At 37.2% G+C, this 24,872-nt stretch overlaps 1 pseudogene; it reads right to left on the bottom strand.

Moving 5' to 3' along the window:
• Positions 1–1,594: 1,594 nt before the first annotated feature.
• On the bottom strand, positions 1,595–10,811 carry LOC132368096 (WD repeat domain phosphoinositide-interacting protein 3-like; annotated as a pseudogene).
• Between the last annotated feature and the right edge of the window lie 14,061 nt (positions 10,812–24,872).

A 24,872-nucleotide genomic window follows, 5' to 3' on the forward strand; every position in this document is an offset into this window, starting at 1 on the left:
TATAATTAATAATTATTTGTCCTTATTAAATGTGAAGTGAGGCTTGTTTCATAATACTTATTGGACAACTATATTCTGTGAATTGCTTTTCTACGTCTTATTACCAGTCTTCTACTGGGGTATTGGTCTTCTTCATTTCCTTCTTTTGAATTAAGGGAGGAAGGGAATTTTCTTTTTATTATAGATGCTTTAGGATGCTCAGGTATGCCCCTAATGGGGGAGTTTGGGCTTTCTTTTTTTTTTTTTTGGCAAGCTGGTTAAGCTGTTGATCCGGACTCTAGATCATGCTGCCAGTGGGAGCCTATTAAGGACACCTGGGTTAAGATCAAGCCCACAAAGTGCATAATTACCATATTATGCTCACGCTTTAGTCTTTTTAGTCTCTTTGTCATGTTTGTTGCAAAACTGAGAATTTGCTGCTATACTGATTCTAAATATTTGCAACCTGAAATCAAAAACACAAAATTAAATTTCTTTATCAAGAATTTAACAAAACTAAATATATGCTTCAAATAGTACTTAACAATATAGAGCCCATAACTTATTGTAGTTACCCAATGTTAAAAAAAAAGTCATGTGCCTTTCATATTCAAAATACTAGTGTGTAGTTCTCATAAATGTTGGGGAGAGAAAAAGATGTCGAGAAACGTAAATAGAAATGACAGACTAAAGCATTATTCTCAACACCGACAGAAATCACCAGAGGACACTTTCTCCTGTACCACTTTGTTGAAAGAGGTGTAGAATATTTTCCTTCATATACTCTAAATTAAATGACTAATTTTTAAAGTCTATGCATTGCTTTGATCCCTACACATAACAGAGAATTGAGTCTTAACCCTGAATAAAGCTGACTCTTCCTGTTTAAGAGGCCCAGTCAAGCCCCGTAGGGAGGATGGCTACTCCCCAGTGACACTACAACGTGCCTGGGCTCTCACTGCGGGGGTTCTGGTGTTTCGCATCTATTCTAACAACTCCAACACAGAAACGGGACGGTGGCGTGTAGCATGTGTGCACACATAACCAAACAATGTTACAGGCACGGAAAAATCCCAACATTTAATTTACACAAGGGGAAATGTTCACGTTGTGTTTTCTAGCATAATATTGTCTTTTTTCTTCATGTTCAGACTGGAGAAGGAATTTTTCTCCTTTTCTAAGGTGAGCTGCTGGTATTATTATCCTATTTAAATCTTGTTACACTGTAAGAACTAACATTTGCCCATTTGCTCATTTCTTCACTGTAGGCCCAGTAAAAATGAGGGAATCTGTTGCCAAAAACAAATTTCAATTTGTTCACCCTGTTCTCAACCCAGCTCCTAAGTTTATATGGAGTCCCATCAAATTTTAAATGTAAAGGATGCAGTGGAACTGCTAGAGCTAAATTTCACAGTTGAACTAAAAGATAACAAACCGACAGTCAGGTACAAGTTGTTCAAAGCCACTTAAGTATCTACTTATGCCCTGGTAATTATTCTCTTAATAATGGAAAGCCTTCCTTAGGAAAGGAAAAGACCTCATATGGCTTTGAGGCCAAAGGTCATTGGGGCAATCCCTTCCTGCCTTTTACCCACAGGTCCACAGTGTGCCAGCATTAGCCCCGGAGGGGTCTGAGAGACACACCCAGCACCTCAATGGGGTGATCAGCTGAGGGAACCTGAAATTTGGGAAAACTCCATTTGGAAATGAAGTACTTTGGAAGGAAACTGGCTGATGCCAAATGAGACTGTTTATTCTTTTGGATCTTTGGCAGCAAAAATGGACACTGTGCCATGGTCACTAGATACACAGATGAGGGAAGCACGCTATGATAAATATTTACTGCTTGAGATGTTTTTCATAGTTCCTGGATTCAATGCCCTGATAGAAGTAGCAAATATTCTCATGAGTACCTTTTTCAGACTGCAATTCTTTTTCCCTACAGGTCGAGAGCAGTGCAGCTCAGGATACCTTCCTGTACGGGGATGTCCACTGGCAGCATCCTGGTGCTGGCTGACGAGCTGCACCTGACTCACATACGTGTCTGGGAAGTCCAAGAAGGGATTGTTACTACTGGGACACAAGACACAAAGGCCTTTAAGTAGGTTTTAAAGACATGCAGCTAACTGGTAGGGGTTGTGTGTGCAAGTAAACACCTTAATCACGAGGTCCAAAGGGACAATTCTGTCTCACCTCAATTTGGCTTCCTTGAATTCTGTGGAAAAGTCTATGTTAATGAGCGTGTTCTTTTTCAAGAGCTCCTCTTCTGGCAAAAGGGTTAGTAGGCTTCCGGTTGCATGCAAGTTGTACCATGTTAGGTGGAATTATAACCTTGTTACTGTTTTTATATGGAAATTAAGTATGGCTTAAAGAGATGGATATGACTGCCAAGTTGACAAGGGGTGGATCTGTGATAGTTAAGTTTATATGTCAACCTGTCTGGATCAGGGGATGCCAAGATATTTGATTAAACATTATATTTGGGTGTGTCTGTGAGAGTGTTTCTGGATAAAATTAGCATTTGAATCCTTGACTTAGTAGACTGCCCTCCCCAATGTGGGTGGGCATCACCTAATCCGGTGAGGGCCTGACTGGAACAAAAAGGCTGAAGGAGGAGGAATTTGCCCCCTTTTCTGCCTATTGTTTGTGATGGGATATTTCATCTCTTTTTCTGCCCTCAAACTTGGATTTACATCATGAGCTCCCCGCATTCTCAGGCCTTTGATTCAGAGGGAATCCCATCACTGGCTTTCCTGGGTTTCCAGTTTATACATGGCAGGTTGTGGAACTTCTCAGTCTCCATAATTGTGCGAGTCAATTCCTCACAATAAATCTCCTTTTATATCCTATTAGCTCTGTTTCTCTGGAGAACCCTAACTAACACAGACACCATAAATAGTCACTCTCTTGCACTGCTGGTAAATTGCTACAGTCTTTCCAGAAGGGAACTTGTGAGTGTACTTCAAAAGCTTTAAAAATAGCCATGCTTTTTGAGATTTCAATTCCACATCTAGAAGTTAGCCAATAGAAGTATCTATGGATGAATTTACAGATTTCTCCATACAAATGAACATCTCAGTATAGTTTAGGAAACTAAAAAATAATTAGACATAACTTAAATGTCTCATTATTGGGGATTTATCAGGAGAATTATTTTATCCTTCAAAGCTACACTGTGAAGGTTATTTTTTGACAGAAATGGGTACTCTTTTATTAGTCTTATGTAACATGAAGTTATAAAACAGAATGTGGGGGAAAGTGGTGGGGCGGTGGTGGTGGGATGAAGTGGGAGATTGGGATTGACATATATACACTAATATGTATGAAATGGATAACTAATAAGAACCTGCTGTATAAAAAAATAAATAAAATTCAAAAAAAATATATGGGTAGAAAAAAGTCTGGAAGGGAATCATCAAAATATAACCAATGGCTGTTGTGGTATAGTAGAATTAAGAGTGATTTTTCTTCTTTTTCCAATTTTCCAAATAGTTTGTAATGTACTACTTTTAAATTTCATATGTTTATTTTTATTGTAAAATATGATAGTTTATGACAACCAGGAAAAGAGATTCATAAGATTGGAGAAAACAAGGACAAGGAATAAATTCTAGATCCTAAAAAATAAACAAAAAACAAAGAACAGAATGTACTTATGATGCCATTTTTATATATAATTTTTTGACACTTACAAACCTGCATTCCTACAGAAAATGGAGTTCTGCTTTAAAGTCAAGGGTGTGAAAAAGGAGACAGCAATGATGGGATTCCTCTCAGAAATGAAAACTGAGTCTATAAACATCACTAGTTCTAATAACTGTCTCCAAAGGAGTTAAGGTATAAAGATCAGGAACTTTATTTTAAATGCTTTTTTAAAACCTCAGAACTTTTGTCACTTATCCTTTCCAAAAACTGCCTCACTATTTCCCCATAGTAATCACTCATTTATTTAACAAATATTTTTAAGCACCTATTATGTGCCAGGCACTTTATGGCAGGAGCCATAAAGAAAACAGTCATTGTTCTCATGTTAGCACAGTTAGATTCACAGTAATTGACTTTAAACAACCTAATGTGTCAATGAGTGATAAATGCTGTGAAAAAAAATAATGAAGCAGAGTGAAGAAATAGAGAATGCAGCCTCTTTGCTTAGCTGACATTTGAATAAAGACCCCAAAGGAAGTGAGGAGGTAGGCTAAGCTGAGTTCCAGGGGGAAAGGAGTAGCATTGCAAGCAAAGATGACAGGATGATGGCCCTGGGTCAGGAGTGTTCAGTGGCTTTGGACCAGCAAGGAGATCAAAGAAGCTAGAATGGAGTAAGGCAAAGGCAGAATGGAAGGGATAAAATTAGAGAGGTAATAGAGAGTCAGACAACATATTGAGATGAGGGTTAGCAAGGAAATTCTTCAATTATGAAGCCTTATGTCCAAGTTTTACAAGAAAGCAAGGAGCTGGACGGATTCTATACAACACTCAGAGAGTCTTAGGCGAAGGGAATCTCCAAAGGTAATGACTGCCAACAGGTAAACAAAACAGGGTCTATATTTAGGTCTATTGACAGGTGTGAAAGGTATCTGGAGACAGTTTGGGGGCTAAGAAGGTGGGGCTGGGGTTTCCTTGAAACCCAAAATGATTCAGAAATAATTTGCATTATAAAAATATTTTCAAATAAAAGTTTATTTTTGAAAATATGTTAGAAAATGTCAGTGGGTGTTCTTATTGGGTAACCAAGCATGAAGAATGAATATCCTCTGGTTCACTTCTGTAGTTAATTTTGTTTTTCTTTCAAAGAATAAGCATGTAGAGGCTTGCAATGGCTTGCTATAGAGAAAAGGAGTAATTTGAATTTTTCTCCTGGACTCAGAAATGATCCAGATTATTTGGCAGCTTGACTTCTTCCAGTTTGCTTTGCATTTGCATTTTAATATAGTGCCAATAGACATAACTATCTTCTTTGAACACTTTATTTCCTTTCCTTTACAGAGTAGTAATTCTGATCAGAGGACAAAATAACTTAAAATGAAATCTCTGATGCAAATCAGGCCAACCAATTGAAATAAATAAATTTAAAAAGAAATCCTACCTCAAGATGTATGTGTAATAGAGTGAAATGATACACTCCTGCTGTTTCAGAAAAGATGAATTACTATAAATGCTGCCTAAACAAGAGATGGAACTTCAAAATATTGGCAACTGAAAAAACACAGAGCTTAACCAAGGAGAGGAAAACATACCATGTAGATTTGCTATGTCCTTTTAACCATAAATGCCTTAAAATTTGTTAATTAATTAAACATTATTGTGTATATATTCTGTGCCAAGGACTGTGCTTGGCACTAGCATAACTCAGTCTAATAGGGAAGGATGGTAAGTGAACTAATTGTATTATAAACATAATGAAAGAAGTAAGCTCACAGGGGTGCGGGGAGTTACTGTAGAAACACAGAAAAGACTGAAGAACTGGGAAAGGCTTCCTGAAAGAGATATTGCTTGGGAACCCTGAAATTTAGGATTTGAAGGATGGTGCAGCAGGAACATCCTTGGAAAAGAGTCAAGACACTTACATTCCAGTATGAACTCTACCATTAACTAAACTTGAGACTTGAAAGGTCATGGGAAGCATTCATGAAGGGAAGAGACAGGACAAGCAAGGATGCTATGAAAGTAAAGAATGCTTGACAGAGCTTGGAAAAGACTGCGGGCCTTGAGGAGTGTGGCTGTAGCTCTTTGACCAGCTACGCCTAGGGAGCTGCTTATTCTGGGTTTCCTGGACTCAAGAGAGGCAGTGCTGGAAACTTTAGTATTTTTCCTGAATGTCCTCTATTGTCTATGGACTTTTCCAACTCCTCCATAACAATTTTTGAAAACAAACTGTGATCTAATCCATTGATTTTCAATGGGTGGTCCCAGAATCTCCTGCAAAACAATCACCCAAGGTCCTTATTAAAAATGTGGACCCCTGAGTCTTACCTTAAGGTTGCTGAATCAGAATATTTGTATCTAGAGTTAGGAAACCTGTATTTTAACACCCTTATTAGGTGATTTGTTTGCACCAACTCATTCTGGTCCACCTATTCCATCTTCCCTGCCAGCCACAGAAACTGGTACCATGTTTGTACTTCCAAACACGGACATGGTGGGGATTGAACCCCATGACTCTCAGTCCCCACCTGAGTGGGTTTTCTACTCTACTGTGTAATTTCCTATTTTTGATCCAACAATTTAAATTTATTTAGTGTTTCCAGAAGTAATGTGGAGCGATTCTATGTTAGGATGTTAAGAAGCCAAATAGGAACTTAAATTATGCATACGATAATATTTTTATATTACCTGTGAGCAAAAATATTCATGGAAAAATACTGAAAGGAAGCACAACCAAATGTTAGCCATGTTTGCCTTCATGGGGCAAGAATGTTATCTTTATTCATCTTTCTCTCTTCCCATATTTTGTATCCTCCAAAACAAGCACATATTTTATAATTTAAAATAATAATAACTTCATTTAACCTGGGATAAAATTAAAATTGAAATGCCTAAAGCAATAAGTGACCCTCAGAGAACTTTCAAAGCCTCTGGTAAATTGTGTTTTCAAGATTTAACCGTCTCTGTTGGCTCTGGCCTCCCAGATGGTATGGATCTGCTCAGTGATCTCTGACCTCACTTGATTTCTGAAGATGTCCTTTGACCATTAAACTTTGCCCTACTTTTCCTGAAAAATTAAGTCATTAGAAACTTTGACTCACGGACGAAAAAGGTTTGGAAGGTTTCAATTTGGAGGATGAATAAAAATCACAGGGAGTAGTGTCTGTTCACTTCTAAAACTCTATAAATCTTTTTTTGTGAGAAATTTTAAAGGTAGGCTTTAAATTCTTGATCTAGGATTTGAAAGTTAATAAGCATAAAAAGAAATTAAGATATTCTTCCCATATACAGATAAAGCCAAAATTTTTAAAGATTTTGATTTTCTTTTGGTAACTGTTTTAATTATGAACTGAGTGATTATTTTTAAATTTATTTTAAAATTTTTATGTAATATACTGCTATTATGTACAATTTAGAAAATAAACAATGTTAACTATCCATAGTTTTGCTATATATTAATGCTATATATTAATAATACAGTGTATTTTCTATAGTCTATGCATAGGTCTGTGAATAATTACATATAATTTGGATTCTTATAATTTTTTATATATTCTAACACACATATTTTCATGTTACTATACAGGCTTTTTTTTAAACATCTTTATTGGAGTATAATTGCTTTACAATGGTGTGTTAGTTTCTGCTATATAACAAAGTGAATCAGCTATATGTATACATATATCCCCATATCCCCTCCCTCTTGCATCTCCCTCTCACTCTCCCTGTCCCACCCCTCTAGGTGGTCACAAAGCACCGAGCTGATCTCCCCGTGCGATGCAGCTGCTTCCCACTAGCCATCTATTTTACATTTGGTAGTGTATATATGTCAGTGCTACTCTCTCATTTCATCCCAGCTTACCCTTTCCCCTCCCCGTGTCCTCAAGTCCACTCTCTCTACCTCTGCGTCTTTATTCCTGTCCTGCCCCTAGGTTCATCAGAACCTTTTTTTTTTTTTTTTTAGATTCCATATATATGTGTTAGCATACGGTATTTGTTTTTCTCTGACTTACTTCACTCTGTATGACAGACTCTAGATCCATCCATCTCACTACAAATAGCTCAACTTCGTTTCTTTTTACGGCTGAGTAATTATAAACATCATTGAACCAAAAGATTTCTGATACTAAAATCATCACAGCACTAATTTATTTTGTTCAGATTATGAATCTACTTCAAATCACCTAAAATATGCTTTTGGTCTCATGACACATTTAAATATTTAAGAGGAGTTGCATTCTATTTTCCATTGTCCTATGATATAATGAATCATATCTAGAGGAAACAGTGATAAGGGGCAGCATAAGTTTAGGTGAAAAAAACTTACTTTTAGCTCTCATGAAGGTATCCATCTAATGGATATTCATATAAAAGAGTTTATGACTAAATAATCAATATTATCAACTTCTTAAATAGAAAACCTAACTTGTGATCACAAATGAGTTTGACCAAATTTTTGTGATTCTAATTCGAGGACTAATTCAAGGACGCTTCCCATTCCCCTGTCCCACTTTAGAAGCTGTAGCCCCTTCAAGTCTGGTATAATGTAGAGAAAATAGACAGCTATTGGGCTTGGAAAATCTTAGGCAACTTTTACTGAGCTCAGCATTGAAATATTTCCAGATGGATATGAACTCTCTGAACATCTGGGTACTGATGTATTACCTGGAGACCTCCCTATTTATTCCTCAATAAATCAGATGGCATCCAAAGCTAAATAAATCCTTAACATGAAGAAAGAAGAGGGCAAAATATTCTACAGTAAATGATGTAGCAGGTAACTACTGGTTATACATAAAGGAACACTGATTAATAGAAGGCACTGATAGTGTCTAATCTTGGAGACCAGAAATAACAGTCCCAGGAAATTTGAGTCCAGTTCCCCTGCTCTTTCAGTAGGGAGCTTATTATAGCTCCCCTAGTTTCAGTTAACTCTCATAAAAAACTTCCCAAGCAATTTTTACATTAGAATGTCCCTTTTCTTTCCTATAGTGACACATGCTCTTTACATTTAAACTTAAATTGTCCCACATCAATCACCTAGTAGTTCACTCTGGGCTTTAGAAAAGATACAGCTGATTCACAAAACAAGCAGAGTGCAAAGTGGCTCTCTTCCCTAACTCTAAATTCAATTCATCATGCTGATATCTTGAAATCAGCTACTGTGAGAGTACTTTAAACCACAGAAATCAGCACATACTTTAAATCAGAACCCTCACCCCCAGCCCCAGGGGCTTGTCTGACCAGACCGCCACTGTTTGTAGAGTTCTATGGATGGCTAAAGCATAAGCATAGTCTGATAATCGTGCACTTGGTGGCCTTGATATTAACATAGATGTTCTTAATTGGCTCTCACTGGCAGCATGATCTAGAGTCTAGACACAATAGCATAAGCAGCTTGCAAAGAAAAATGAAAGACAAATTTCCCATTTAGGAGCATTCCAAAGTGACCCACTGTACAAAGCATAGAAAACCCCCTTCCTCCCCTTAATTCAAAGGAGAAGAAGACAAAGATGAAGAATGAAGAGGAGCAGGAAGTAGAGGAGGTGGAGGAGAAAAGAAGGAAAAGGAAAGAAAAATAAGGAGGGTGAAAAAAAGGCTTGTCAGAAATCCTGCTTTTTCCACAGTGGCCAAAACGCATGGTCATCATTCATCCTTTGTTTCAGAGGCACTTTTACTATGGATTTTATTTCTCCTTTTCTTTTATTTTATACCAGTATTAGAGTATCCTACAACATGCCCTATTATTAGTACAGAAGCATTCTGGACCATGCTTTGCTTCTGCACCTCAAAATCCAAGACTGTCTACTCCCTTGAGTGCCCTAAACCCCATTAATGACTCATAATAAAATGTTCTATTTCTAAGACTCATAATAAGGGATTCTCAGATGTAAAAGAAGCAGTCACAGGCAAAATAAGATTAGATAAAAGAGACTGAACTTGAAGCACTGCTCTTGGAGAGATCCAAAGGTTTAAATCAGACTCAGTATAAAGTTGGCTTTCAGAAAAGTAAATTTCTTATTAAACTGCTAGCTTGACTCCAGTTTCTCAAAGACCCTTATTATAGTTTATTGCAGTTTAATACTAGTCAAATATTCACATCTTTTAAAATATATTCTATTGAGACTTTCTGAGTATCAGATACATAGCCAAGTGAGATATCCAAATTTCTCATTCAGGCAGTTCAGATTAGATGGTTTCATAAATTGTATCAATTGTGCAGCACATACTCAGCAGTCTCAAGATACAGGACGATTTCTATAAGTCCACGTATATGTCTAAGTATTATTGGTATCCCCATGAGTCGCAACAAAAAGAAGGTGAAGGTGAAACATACTATAATTTGCAGTTTGCACCATATTTCAGGTGCTTTTCTGTTTTGACATTACATTCAACTTAATTGTCTTTTTCAATCAAAATCTTAATTGTATAGTTAATTAATGCTAATTAGTTGAAGTATTATAATTAACTGTGTACACTTTCTATTATGTGATTACACCTATACATAATTTCTTTAAAACTAAGCTTGTCTATAGATGCCTCTAAATGAAAGTATGTAAAAAATTACCTCTAAGTGTTAATTTTCAGAAAGATCAAAACATATGAAATTAGACCTTTTATTTTGAAAATTAAATTCTAAACTCCCCTTCCCAAATCAAGAAGTTGACTTTTTCTCACTAGAAAATAAGGAAATGTGATTTAGAAAATGCCTAAGCTTCCAGCCCTGTGGTAGAAAAATTTATAGTTTTAGGTAACAAATTCTCTTAAAATCCTTCATGAATTATTTAGATCACTATTTCCCTAATTTGGCCATGTATCAGAATCTCCTAGGAAGCTTTTAAGAATATAGATCTCAGGATATCTGTCTAGATCAATGGAGTCAGGACTTCTGGGGTGGAGCTCAAGAATTCATATTTTCAAAAAATTTTTTCTCCAGGTTATTTTTATGTGTAATCAAGTTTAGGAATAAAATATTTTAGATAGTTACATACTTCCTACCATCACTTGCTACCCCCACTCTCATTCTTCCACATACTCCAAAAAGCAAATCTACATAAACGTGAAGCCGAGTACCAAATTTAGAGAATTTGAATTGGCCTGACGTAACATGTAGTTCACAAAGTTCACTCTGGAGGCCCCTGTGGAAAAGGCAGACAGGAGCTTTTACCATCCATAGCTATTGCAACCATGGTACCAGTTCAGAACCGGGTGGCTTCTGATCAGGACCTACACTATAGAGAAAACAGTGAAGATTTAAAATATGAACCCAAATCACAACGCTTGATACTCTCAATTGCCAGCTTTGATTTGTGACCTGTTGCTTCTCGCACATCAGCAACTCTTTTTTGCATCCTCCACTGTAAAAAGATTTAGGAACTTATAAGTGTTAAGTCCCTTGAACCACAATGGGATTCTAGCTGTAAAACATACAGCGAACCCAGAAGGTCATTTTGGTAGTGGGGGTTCCACCCAGAAATTAGAGTCTGAGATAAGAACTTGAATGCAGGTATTTGGTGGTGGCAGGGGGTGAGGTGTAATGCCAGGGAACAGTACAAGGGGTGTTCTTGAGTTGGTCACAGCTGTGGGCACTGGGGCTAGATTATGCTGGAATCTTATGAGGAGCAATGTAGAATGTGCCTCCAAATCGCTCACTGGAAGGAAAAAAGAGAAAGGCATGCATGTACCAGCTCCCATCTCCCAGTAGTCAAGGACTGCCCCATCAGATGCTTGTTCTCTGGCATTCCAGTTTGCACAAGTGTGAGTGCCACCCAGTTGCTACAAGCATCCCATACCACGATGTCAGAGAAGACCTGGAGCACAAAACAGAAGGTATGCAGACAGGCGAACCTGAGGTGCTCTCAGATTACATATTTGTGTGAAGCTGGTTGTCACAACAACGGCTGGCTTAAAACTTGGGCCAAGAAGATCAGGACGAGGCACAAAAGTTGTCCTATACGGTCATGCATGTATCGGGAGGCTACTGTTCTGCAGTGAGCCTGCAGCTGAGAGGTGTGAGGTTCCAAGGCTGAGTACTCTTATTCATGCATTGAAATATTTCCAGAGTTCTCCAAATTACCAAAAACAGCATGAAGTTATGCTCCTTACACACCGTTACATTGGCACTCTCTGTACAGTGTCACCTCCCTTGCTCCTTATACTGTTAATTTCTTACCCCCATTCAAGCTTTCTCCTTTCTGTTCCTATTGAGCATTGCTTTGTATTTCACCTGTAACCAGTGAGAAGCTAATTTAGCCTCAAGTGTATGGTACACCTTTAGCAAACGAACAAGATATGGAAATTACAGTTAGGGTACCAGGCATCTCCATGATAATTTTGGCATAAGTCTCCTCCCTGACTAGAATTACCTCACTATCAAACACCACTAGAGACAATAAGAAGACTACTGGTGCTCTGAAACCAGGCTCCTTGGGTTCCTAGGGCATACAAGTAAAGTAAGTGGTGGAGTGCTTGAAGTATTTTGAAGATTCACGGTCAATGATACTTGTGGAAGAACCTGACACAGCACATTTGCCTGACTTGTTATTGTCTGCCATGCTTCTGGAAGATAGGCCTTGCTCCCCTTCGTCCCTGCTCCTAAATATTTCTCAGAGATGATGCTACTTTGCCTGACGTACCATCATCACCACTATGCACTTAGAAAGTCAGGTTCCCATCCCACCCCCAAGAACTTTCTAATTCCACTGTTTGGACATTGTCTCTGATGGAAGACCACTTTTCAATGTCATTGACTGTCTGCATTTGACCTGTGATCCGTGCTAATCCTCTTGACCTCAGCTTGATTGTCTCTTTATTCCCAGCAAGGCATGGACCCAGCATCTGGGAACATGTACCTTGATTCTTTGCTGGAAGATTTGTTGTTACAGGAAATTGTGCCTTTGTGTATTGCTGTTATGTGAAGGGATTCAATTTTTCATAGAAACAGAATAATTAGATTCACTTATGCTTTCGAGGCATTACATATTACTGTGCAGGAACTCATCAAGTTGAGTTTGATCTAAAATAATACAAAAACAGAAAAGCAGAAAGGAATTATTCATTCCCCCACCCTTCTTTTTGCAGTTCACATGAATATCCCATCTGTAATCCCACTCTTTAATCATATTAATTACGACTCTATTTCTGTGGCAAAGGGAAGAAAGTGATACTAAGACAGGTTTAACAAAAAGGGGGGAATATTTTCATTCATAAAACTGAACAATTAAGGGGGTATTTGGCTTCAGATATGGTTTTACTCAGTGTTCAACAAGAAGCAAACAGACGTTTCTATCTTCATTTATGGCTTTGCTTCTACAACATTAGATACATTTTCTGCAGAACCCCACTCCCACCCAGCAGCTATAATGTGACTGCAGCAACTCCTGTCCCTGCATGCTTCTGTGCAGGAAAAAGTCTGAGAGTATTTCTTAGGATTCACAGTGAAATTCTTATTGCACTTCACTGAGTCTCGTTAGCTTATGCATTTATATTGGACTCTTATGGATTGAATTGTGTCCCGTTCAAATTCATATGTTGAAGTCCTAACCCCTCCCCACCCCCAGGACGTGTGATCGTGACCCTGTTTGGAAATAGGGTCACTGCAGATTTAATTAGTTAAGGTGAGGTCATATGGGAGTAGGGTAAGTCCCTAATCCAAATGACTGGGGTCCTATTTTCCTATAAAGGGGAAATTTGTAGATACACTGGCACACAAGGAAGATGCCACGTGAAGGCAGAGATTGGGATGATGCAGAAGAACCCAAGAAATGCCAAAGATTGCCAGCAAAACACCAGAAGCCAGCTGAGAGGCATGGAACAGATTCTCCTCCACAGCTTCCAGAAGGAACTAACCCTGCTGACACCTTCATTTTGGAACTGTAAGACTGTAAGATAATAACTTTCTATTGCTTAAGCCACCCAGTCTGTGGTACTTTACTATGTCAGTACCAGGAAACTAATACATGCACCAATCACCATGGTCAAGTGAAAGCAATACTCTGGCCAGGCTTGAGTCACATGCAGGCCCGCCATACCAGGAATGGAATGACAGCACTGGAACAGACTGAGGGAGGGGGTGAGTCTCAGGGGGATGTTAGAGTTGGAGGATGACGGAAATTGGGTAGAATAAATTTCAGCTGTCAATGATACAGTTCCCTATTTTCTATCAATTTCAGGGGGAACAGAGTTCACTTCTCTATTTATCGATGTGATAAATATTTGTCCTCTTTCAGTCTTTCAGTTACACCTGATATTTTCTCTTCTGCACAAGGTCAAGTGTTTCTCAGGCCCTTAGAAACATTGGAAATGTCCATGATTTCCTTCCCAGGTTGAAGGTGTTAATGGAAGCAATGACAATGTGAGATCCTTGAAAAATAGTTACAACGATATTTCAGTAATCAGAGTATTTGATCAAAATTTTTGTCCATAAAGTATGAGAGAGATTTTACTATACTAATATACCAAAGTAGTGATATGAGCATATATAGAAATTCTACAAACAGTGCAAGAGGGTTCCCTTTTCTCCACACCCTCTCCAGCATCTATTGTTTGTAGATTTTTTGATGATGGCCATTCTGACCAACGTGAGGTGACACCTCTTTGTAGGTTTGATTTGCATTTCTCTAATAATTAGTGATGTTGAGCATCTTTTCATGTACCTCTTGTCCATGAAATGTCGATTACTCCGCCATAAAAAGAAATGAAATTTGCAGAGATGTGGATGGACCTAGAGTCTGTCATACAGAGTGATGTAAGTCAGAAAGAGAAAAACGAATATCGTATATCGATGCATATAGGTGGAATCTAGAAAAATGGTACATATGAACCTATTTGCAGGACAGGAATAGAAACGCAGACATAGAGAATGGACATGTGGACACGGGGCAGGAAAGGGGAAGGGGGGATGAATTGGGAGATTAGGTTTGACATAAATACACTACCATGTGTAAAATAGATAGCTAGTAGGAACCTGCTGTATAGCACAGGGAGCTCAGCTCGGTGCTCTGTGATGACCCAGATGGGTGGGATGTGGTGCGGGAGGGAGATCCAAGAGGGAGGGGATATATGTATACATACAGCTGATTCACTTCACTGTACAGCAGAAACTAACACAACATTGTGAAGCAACTATACTCCAATAAAAAATAAATTCTACAAAAAGCTAAACTTTGGAACGGTGTATCAAAAAAAGGAAAAAAAGGAGCTTTCAGGCTGAGACAAATTCTACAGAGTAGTAATATGTCTGAAGCAAGGAACTGTGCCTTAGAGGAGAGTTGAAATCAATGCTGGTATTATTAATGTATATGTTGAGATAATAAATGTTTAGCCATTGGTATATATATTCATGAAATGGGGTATTAACATTCTGTTTGTTTTATATGTAACTCTGTAGGGTCTACTAATTTACAATTAAATTAAAAAATCCACTAGGACTAATGAGCTAATAATTGCAAAGAACTCTTGAGCACGGATAAAAGGCACCAAGGGAGGACAAACTTCTATTCATGAAAATCGAAACATCTGAGACTTTAATTACATCCCTTGCTAGAACAGAGTTGTAATCTGTTATGGGGACTAGCTTATTAATGATCTGCTGTGGGATTCCTAAACAGCATATTGAAAGCCATTTCACTTACCAAATGTGAATATGCTTGAGAGCAGGCATTTTCTGATAATTCTGTTTCAATACAGCAGGTTCCCTTTTTCTTTCAAATTCAAAGGATTCTAATTAGTTCTATAATATAACACACCTCTGCATTGTCAGAATTTTCATTTCTGTTTTTGAGTTGGGCAGTGAGTGTATGTTTGAGGGATATTATTTCTAGGATGGGGGAAGGGGAATAAATAAAAGAATTTCTTCAACTCTCTGTGTAAAGATAGTTACGGGACTAGGCTCAGTGAAATAGAGACTCAAATATTTGGTTCTCAGTGCTGGAATCCTGACTTTGCCCAAAGAAGCATTGAAGGAAGGGCCAAAGTTTCTCCAACTATGGTATTTGTTGACCAAATGTTCTGGAAAATATATGAAGAAGTTTTATACATATACACATATACATGTGTATACATAATCTCTAACCTGAAAATTTTTAAACCTACTTAAAAATGGGAACAATAGTACAATGAACACCCTTAAATTCTTCACTTTGATTCCAGCATATATATTTTGACCTATCTTTGTAAAAGTTTGAATCTAATATTTATTTGTTTATATTTATTGTTTACATTGTTTACATTGTTTACATTGTTTACATTGGAAAACGTTAATTAGTAATCTAATGTTGGGAATTTAGATGATGACAATTTATTTTCAGTTTATTCATCTACATATTCTAATATAATGAATAAGAATTACTTATATAAATAAAACATCCTGGAAAACGATTCTTACTGAATTATTTAGAAATGCTTTCATTGGGGTGCTACCGAAGTTTCATAAATTTCATGTTATGCATTTGAATCTATGTGTAGCATCAAAATTTGTGATCAGGTGTGAGTTACAGATCCCTGAAAAACAGTAAAAATTCAAGATTTGATTTTTCCCATATACCAGAGAGGAAGTCCAGGGCTGGTACCTTGGTCCCACAAATTCATAAAATACTCAGATTGCTCCTATATTTCTATCATCCTTATCATGTATTCCAGGTCACATGGTCTAAAGAAGGGTCCTCAAGTTCCAGTGTCAAGTCCTCATTCCAATGAAGAGGATGGAAGACAGCCTCTGCCAGTGAAGTTTGCCCATTTAAAGGAGTTATTTTTCTCTCTTTTTTTTTTTTTTTCCAAAATCTCAACTCAATGACTGGTAGTCATATCTCAATGTGTAGAACTAAGTCACTTGGCCATGTCAGGCAGTAAGTAAAGCTGGGAATGTAATGTTTTGCTAGGCACAATGCCTCCTCTAAAAAAAAAACAGTGTGAAACACATCATTTTATATACCACTAAAAAAGAAAAAAAATCTCCTACCAATGAAACTATGGCATGATTTTCTTTTCATTTAGAATATTTATTTGCTAATCATTTAAAGAATACTTTTAGATTTTTTTTTTTACACTTAGACTATAGTCATATATCATGCTGTTCTGTGTCCAGGACATCGTGCATACATACACTTTTTATTTAAATGGTAAATTGTAACAATCTTTTTGAAGACATCGTGAAAAGCAATTAAATTCAAAATGATTGGTACCAACAACACACGGAATACATTGGTTATGTTGATGTGACAACAAAGTAAACAGTACTGACCAAATTCACATAAGATCAAGCAATGACACCTAGGTCATGATGCCTCTCGGCCAACAGTGATGGCAAGACACCAACAATGGCAAGGGTATGGAACAAGAACAAGTTTGTCCTGGAACCAGTCAGTATGGCACCTAAGAATTAACTAGACTGCTCTTGGATAGTCAGTGGTGTTTGCAACATGACTACTTGAATCTGTGTGGCAGAAACTTTAAATTTAATTCATATTCCTTTTACAAAGGAGGTGGTGGTATTCTCTTCTAAGTAACTATTTGAGAATTGAATGTAACTACTTTCAAAAGACAAAAAAAATCCAGAAATTAGTTAAAAGTGTTTTAGATTTCATAAGCAGAACTGAGGGAGAAAAAGCACACTGGGTCCTGAGCAAAGAAAAGAAGCATAAATCAGAGGGCAGAGTAAAAAGTGGTATTTGTTCAATGCAACCTTAACAGAGATAAAGGCTCTGGAAGTAAAGTGTACCGAGGCATTGAAATTGCATCCCTGAACATGTTAGGGGCACATAATTAAGCTGAGTGTGAGGGGCAAGGATGCTGATAGGGTAATAACTAGCTCAGTCTTCTGCTGTGATCTTGTATGCTCTCAGCAGTGCAATTAAGGTCACATAATCCATCACCTAGCAGAGTATCTGGCATATAGTAGTGCTCAAAATTATTTATTACATTGAATCAGAAAATTAAAATTTTCTATTGGGATGAGGAATTGAGAAATATCCCAGGATATTCATGAGCATTATTTTTTAGTTAAGCAGGTTAAACAGAAGCTCCTTTTAGAGATGTTTAGTTCTTGGTGGTGGTGGTAGGGGGTGATATTCAAGTTACTCTGTAACTCTGCAACCTAGGTGGGAACCAGTAGGTAGGAATCAGACATGTCCATCAAAAGCAAAGAAGCTGACTTAAATGTTACATGCTGAAAGAATATCCTAGGTGTCTATCTTCTTACAAGACAAGCATGGGATGTACTGTCAGCAAAAAATGGATTCTGAATGTATACTAGATGTCATTCAATCACACTTATATGCACTTGCTCTCTGTAGCTTCCTGAATTGAATACTGTGGGAAGATAACAGAAGAGACTGATAAAGTGTAAAGAGAGGCTTGGATCTGATGACTGAGTCATCTGCACCCTACTTCAGATCCACAAAATTTCTCTGCAGCTTCGACGCCAGCATCCATAACTTAAAAATCTGCCAGGGTGATTCTGAGGTTCAGCAATGTTTAGCATCCTCTAGACTGGATCATTTCTAGAGTTCTTTTAGGCTTTCAAATTTCATACTTTAACACATTTATCATATAGTCAACAAACCTATATTTTTAATTTAACAGTATATTTTATTTAACCCAATAAAACCTAAATATTATCACTTTAACATGTAATAAATATAAAAAGAATTAATGTGATTTTATAAAAAAAAAAAAAGAAAAACCAAAAAAAAAAAAAAAAAGCTATGGGTTTTACTAGCAGCTGGCGGTTCTACTAGTTCTCACTGCTCCTTACAATATAGAAAACCACAAGAGCCTCATAAACCTCAGATAGGCTCAGGTTTATGAAACTCTAGGGCTAACTAAAGCCCCCAGAGACACAGAGCCTGAGAAATTCCCAGAAGTACGGGAGAAGAGCAAGAGTGCGCGGATCTTAAAATGTTATTTCCATTTGTGTCTCCAACTCTTTGCCCTATAGTCTTCTGTGACAGCAGAACTTTATTGCAGTCACAGTGGTTCCTCTGCTATGGGATGAAGGATGGTCTGGAGACCACCAAACTAGTTTCATGGAAGAACAAGACTGCTGAACTAAAGATGGGACACAAAGGGCAACTATTACATTAAGTAGACAGAAAAACCATTTGGGGGTTACTACATGTAAGAAAAAGAGTAATATACCAAGTGATATGTTTTGAATATGCCAAATAATATATCAATATACCAAATAATATGTTAATTACACAGTGATCTTTTGATACTCAGCCCACATGGCCTGTGAGGAAATCTTCTGCCTGGTGAGGTGTGGTGATGGGTTTGTTCCCCACATTAGGGAACTCAAGAAATAAACATATCTGCCTTTAAATGGAAGCAAGGACAGGTCTCTCTCTATCGGTCTTTTTAATTGCCCTGCACCACTTATAATAAAACAAATATGGCATTATTTCCAACTCAGGAGGCTTCAACTTTGGAGGCTGTGACTGCACAAGCACCAGATATTCATTGACATATACAGCTGTGGCTATAATGAAAGTAATGAAAAGAGTTATGTACTTATGAGAAATTTCTCAATAAAAGTAACTCTAAATATACCACATAGTTTCTTGATGCTAAAAGGGCCTTTATAGGTCTTATAGTTCTTAAAGAATGAGTAGGAAATTGCCAGAAGGAAAATCAAAACTAAGGATTCTGGCAGATTTAAATTTTCAGATCACATGCAAACACAACACATTAGGAAACAGCAAGTTGTGAAAGATAACAGGGAGTACTTTCAGCTGACAGACTGATAAAAATAAGCTCATGAAGGGTGTGATGGATTGGATTTTTTCTTCTTCCTTTAGTATCCCTCCCTGCAGGAGGATTATGTTTCATATTCCATCGATATTTTCCTTATCTATGTCAGTTTCTTTGACCAATGAAATGAGAGCAAAAGTTATGTTTGTCACTTCCACTAAAGTTTTAAAAATCAGTATACAGGGGCTTCCCTGGTGGCGCAGTGGTTGAGAATCTGCCTGCCAATGCAGGAGACACGGGTTCGTGCCCTGGTCTGGGAAGATCCCACATGCCGCAGAGCAACTGGGCCCGTGAGCCGCAATTACTGAGCCTGCGCGTCTGGAGCCTGTGCTCCGCAACAAGAGAGGCCGCGATAGTGAGAGGCCCGCGCACCGCGATGAAGAGTGGCCCCCGCTTGCCACAACTAGAGAAAGCCCTCGCACAGAAACGAAGACCCAACACAGCCATAAATAAATTAAAAAAAAAAAAAAATTATTAAAAAAAAAAAAAATCAGTATACAGTATACTATATATATTTTTTCCCTTTGTTGTATGCCCAGATTGCATTTGTTCCTTCAGTCTGCTTCCCAGAACAAAAATAATTTGGAGCAGAGCTGCAGTCAACTTGCTAATGGCATATTTCTAAACATTCTCATATAAAAACACAATAAATTACTTAGAGAAGAAGTCAGAATATATGTAAGTAAATAATATATTCTCATGCTTTACCAGGCTCCCAACCACTCCATTGTGATAATTAGTAAAGGACAATTCATTATTTGTTAACTACTGTATTTGCTAATATTAAATAATCAAGGTAGATTCAAAGTAATTGTTATCTTTTCTCAAAACTTTAATTTTAATGCTACAGGAAGCTCTGTGTCCTTAAAAATTAAGGTTATGATTATGCTCTTATGATTAACATTGTACAGCCTATGGCTATGAGTGGATAAGAAGGACAGCGATTGTTTTATGCACCATGCTTCTATGTTCATTTGTCCAGGTTCCAGATGGAAAACAGCACAATCATTGTGCTGTTATATTTTCTCAAAAATAATGTGTGAATATTGACACTGTCAGTCATCTCACAAAGGAATTGACATACAATAGAGAAACACAGAAAAAATTTCACAAAAACATATATATGTGGATAGACGTTGATTTGGGAGTAATAGAAGATACCCAGGAACAGTTGTCTAGATGTTTCCAAAATTTGGAACGTTTAGCAGTTATGCAAACCAAATATTTGAATATCTGCTGGAAGTTTTCAGTTTTTCTGAACATGAAGACATTTGGTTTGGGAAAAGACATTATTCAAAAATCAAGAGGAAAGCATTAAAGAGAAGAGTGGAAAGAAAAGTCTTTTCAACTCAGATTGATTGTCTGGTTTCATTAAGTCACCAGATGCCTCCTTTTACCTTATTCAACTGGTCTTAAAGGCTTAAGGAAGTTTTTAGCTCAAATCAGAGCAATCTAAAGAAGTTTCTCAAATTGCAAAATAGGTTCTTAGAAATCAAGAAAACTTCTACTCTTTTGTGAATACACTCAGAAATGCAAAATCTAAACAATTTTTTTCCATTGACTATAAAGGCATTTAAGATCTTCAGAAAAACTTCTTATGTACTTTTTCTAAGCACGTACTCTGATAATTGTAAGACATAAAATGACTCACATTTCTTCTCATCTTAATGCAGACTAGTTTACTAGTTTCTCAGTTTACCAGCTGAGAGATGACATACTGGATTGTGTCTGGGAAAGATGACCAAACCTTACTTCTCTTAAAGACAGGGGTAATCCAATGTGGGAATTATTAGGAGCAGCTGAAATTATTTAGTCAACAGATCTGATGTTTCTAGTTTATTCTGTTTTCAACCTTCTGGGGTACAGGATTCAAAATAATTCCCAAGGAAGAGGCTTAAGATAATTATAGGAAAGAGGTCATGAGATAGCTACTGCTCAAATCACAAGAAGCTTGCTGATAAAAACAAATATGTTCAGTAGGACAAAAGGGTTGAAAAGCAGAGGACATCTCTGAAATTAGGGCAAGAGAAATGAGACCATTCCTAAAGAAAGGAGTAGAGATAAACTGGCAAAGGCAAGTTAGTAAGACAAAAAGCTGTGATGAGCCTAGAAAGCTCACTGGACAGACTCCTTCAGTGAACAAATTAAAGTCATTATTTTAAAAGGCAGAGATTTTCACAGATTCAAATGCCTTCAAGATCACTTTAATCCCAAGAACTGTCTATGCATGGTTGAATCCAGAAAACAGACTCTTGGAAACATATCTAAATCCTATGATAGGGGCTCTTCAAAAGAGAGAGAAAGAGGAAGATGAGGATAGAGTGGCAGAGGTACTCCAGGATGAAAACCATGCATTGAAGAAAAGAACACATCTCTTTTTTCTTCTCTAAACATTTTTAGTTTTTGGAAATTATCCTTGTTGATTAATTTATATTCAGTTTATTCATTTTAAGTTGTATGGGACTCCATTATGTCAGTTCATAATAATTAATTAATCTACCTCCATCAGTAAATAATAAAGATGAGGCCTATTTTCAGCTACAATAAACAAGACTGCAAAAAGCCAAAGTATATACCTAAATAGGGACTTGCTAATATGCACATCTTCAACTTTGTTTCCCAAAGAGATGGTTTCAATGAATAGTCTCACCAATAATGTATGAGAACTCCCTTCTCTCTACATTCTTAGATTTGGTATTGCTTTCTTCTTTCTAAATACTGTTTTATTCTATATTTCTTACTATTTTATAAAAGTGCGTGTGTCCATTTCATCCTTTACTGGTTATATTTACTATAAATGCCTTCTCCCAGTGGTGTGGGTTGCTAAATACAGATATTTTTAATAATGATACTTTTAAATTTATTTATGTTTGTCCTTTTTGAATCATTTAAGAAATCCTTCCACACTCTAGTGTCATGAAGACATTTTTCTATGTTTCCTTCTAAAAGTTTTATAACTTAATTTTGCACATTTTATCCATCTGGAAAATATTACTTTATAGAGAGATTTAAAAAAATATATGGATAGTGGGACTTCCCTGGCAGTCCAGTGGTTAAGACTTCGCCTTCCAATGCAGGGGGTGTGGGTTTGATCCCTGGTGGGGGAGCTAAGATCCCACATGCCTTGTGGCTAAAAAACCAAAACATAAAAACAGAAGCAATATTGTAACACAGTCTATAAAGACTTTAAAATGGTCCACATCCAAAAAAAAATCTTAAAAACAAAAATATACAGATAGTCACTTTTCCTAGCACTAATTAGTGAATTACTTGACTCTTTTGTAAATTTAATTTATACCTTTGGTTCCCACTCTCAGCATACAGTATTTCACCCCACATATAACACAAGTTAGATATATCCTTTTTTTTTTTTTCTCACCTATGTCAAGATATTGAAAAGGAATTGGAAAACCAGAAGTAAAGTATATTTGGAAAAAACTTTCAATGGAGCTAATCTTCCTCTGTGTGCTGTGAGTCACTGTCTCCTGTGGAGAAGGGGAAGGTACACAGACATCAGCTGAAGCCTAGTGATAGTAGCATCATGTAAGCACTGAGAGAGATTTATATATGACCCCACCAATTTGGAGGACATAGTGGACTTGTGTATGACTTCCACTCGCGAAATCTAAAATACAAGAGGCTGCCTGAGGTAACCCATAACACTGAAAGGGAGGATTCAGTAAGGAAGGAGGTATACCCTCTAACGACATTAGATCTAAGGGCCAGGTTTCAACAGACCAGACATGGTTTGTTAAAGAGAGCACTGCCATAAATTTGTCTTAGAAATAGCCCCCAAAACCAGTTGGAGGGGAGATGAGACTTCCTCTGAAAGGAAACTATGCATAAGAGGGCACTAAAGACCACATGCAACACTTCAAGAAAGAAAAAGGTAGTCCTTATTCCCCTACCATATAGAGAATTTGATAACAGCTTGGAATAATACTAGTCAAGAAAGAAATCTTCTGTTCTATCTGCCTCACCCATCCTGTCCTGTCTACGTGAATCTTAGACATGTCGGAAACCGTGGTTAGCAATATGGGAGAGAAGGGATATAAGTTAGGGAACTAGAGGAGGAGTGGAACATGGCTACTTTCCCACTGAAGATAGCCTTCCCAAATCGGGTCCAAACTGGAGGTGAGAACAAATTTAAAAAATGAAAACGTTTTAAAAATATTACAATGAACAGCCAAATACCCATCACTCAGATTCAGCACTTGACTTCCAAGGTTGCCCTGAGGGTCGACATTCAATCAGATGATGAGGAAAGAGAGAGGGGAGAACGGATTTGGTTGGTTTTTATAGGCTTGTATTAGTTTTGCGCACTTTTAATTGGTCAGAAAACTCATTCACGTGGCACTACCTAGCGGCAAGGAAGGTTGGGAAATGTAATTCCTAGATGGTTACTTCAACTTAGCAACAATTCTAGGCTATGAAATAGGAGTCTGAATGTGTGGTATTCAGCTGGAAGTCTCACATTTATTTTGTTTTCTTAACAGATCTCATGCATCTGAAATTTGTTTGTGTGTGTATAATGTGAGTTAATAATCTAGAAATTCAAAGTCTTGATTATTTTCCTGGATTGAAAATAAACCTACAGACATAATTCATGGATTCCTGTGACATCTAGACCTTTATCTTATATATATTTTAAATTGGACTCCTTCCCTGTGATTGTTGGTGACATTCTATGTAGTACAGCCAGAAGTCTCCACTAGAGCAATGTGGGATATTATTCAGAGTGTAGAAAATAATATCCAGTATATCATCAACTGGAAATAAGATCTCCAATTATTTTGATATCCATAAAAGCATAGCTGTATACATATGCAAGATCACTTAGAAAACCAAAGATTATAAATTAGTTTTAAAATACTCAAAAACAAACAAAACCCAGGAAAGTAAAGTCAGCAGCCCAGATCTTTTGGTTCTAAGTGTTGTGTTTTATCTATGTTCCTCTTCAAGCTTCTATCCTGATTTCATCCAGTGGCATTAAAATATTGTTTAGAAGAGTTTTTCATTTGGGGAAATTAAATCAAAATATTTACCTGCCAACATTCAAGCCATTTTTTCTCTCAACATCTGCCCCTCTTCTCAAAAACCTCGCTACTCAACTTGATAAAAGGTTCCTATCACTATGCACTATGTCTATTGATTCAAAAAGAAAATTAACTTGGAAACTATTGCTTTTTTTCTTTATTCCTCTCCTAGGAAGAGGTTGTTCTGTTGAGGGCCCATTAACTTCTCTTTAACTAGATTACAGTGTCAGAGGGTGAAGCTTTGGGGTTAAGAAGATAATTTGCTTCTGAGCTGAGTCATGGCAGGTTCCATCTTAGTTCCTTATACGTGGGGAGGTTGCATTAAGTCATGGACCACAAGAGAATAGGTTCATCCTGTATCCACCCACTCAGGCATACTGAGATATGTGTTAGAAAGAGAGCAAAGCCTATCTGAAAGGAGAAAAATTAAGCATCCCTAATCTCAGCCTGTGGGATCATCATCGTTCT

The sequence above is a fragment of the Balaenoptera ricei genome, chromosome 6 (assembly GCF_028023285.1).
Source record: "Balaenoptera ricei isolate mBalRic1 chromosome 6, mBalRic1.hap2, whole genome shotgun sequence".
Classification (NCBI taxonomy): domain Eukaryota; kingdom Metazoa; phylum Chordata; class Mammalia; order Artiodactyla; family Balaenopteridae; genus Balaenoptera; species Balaenoptera ricei.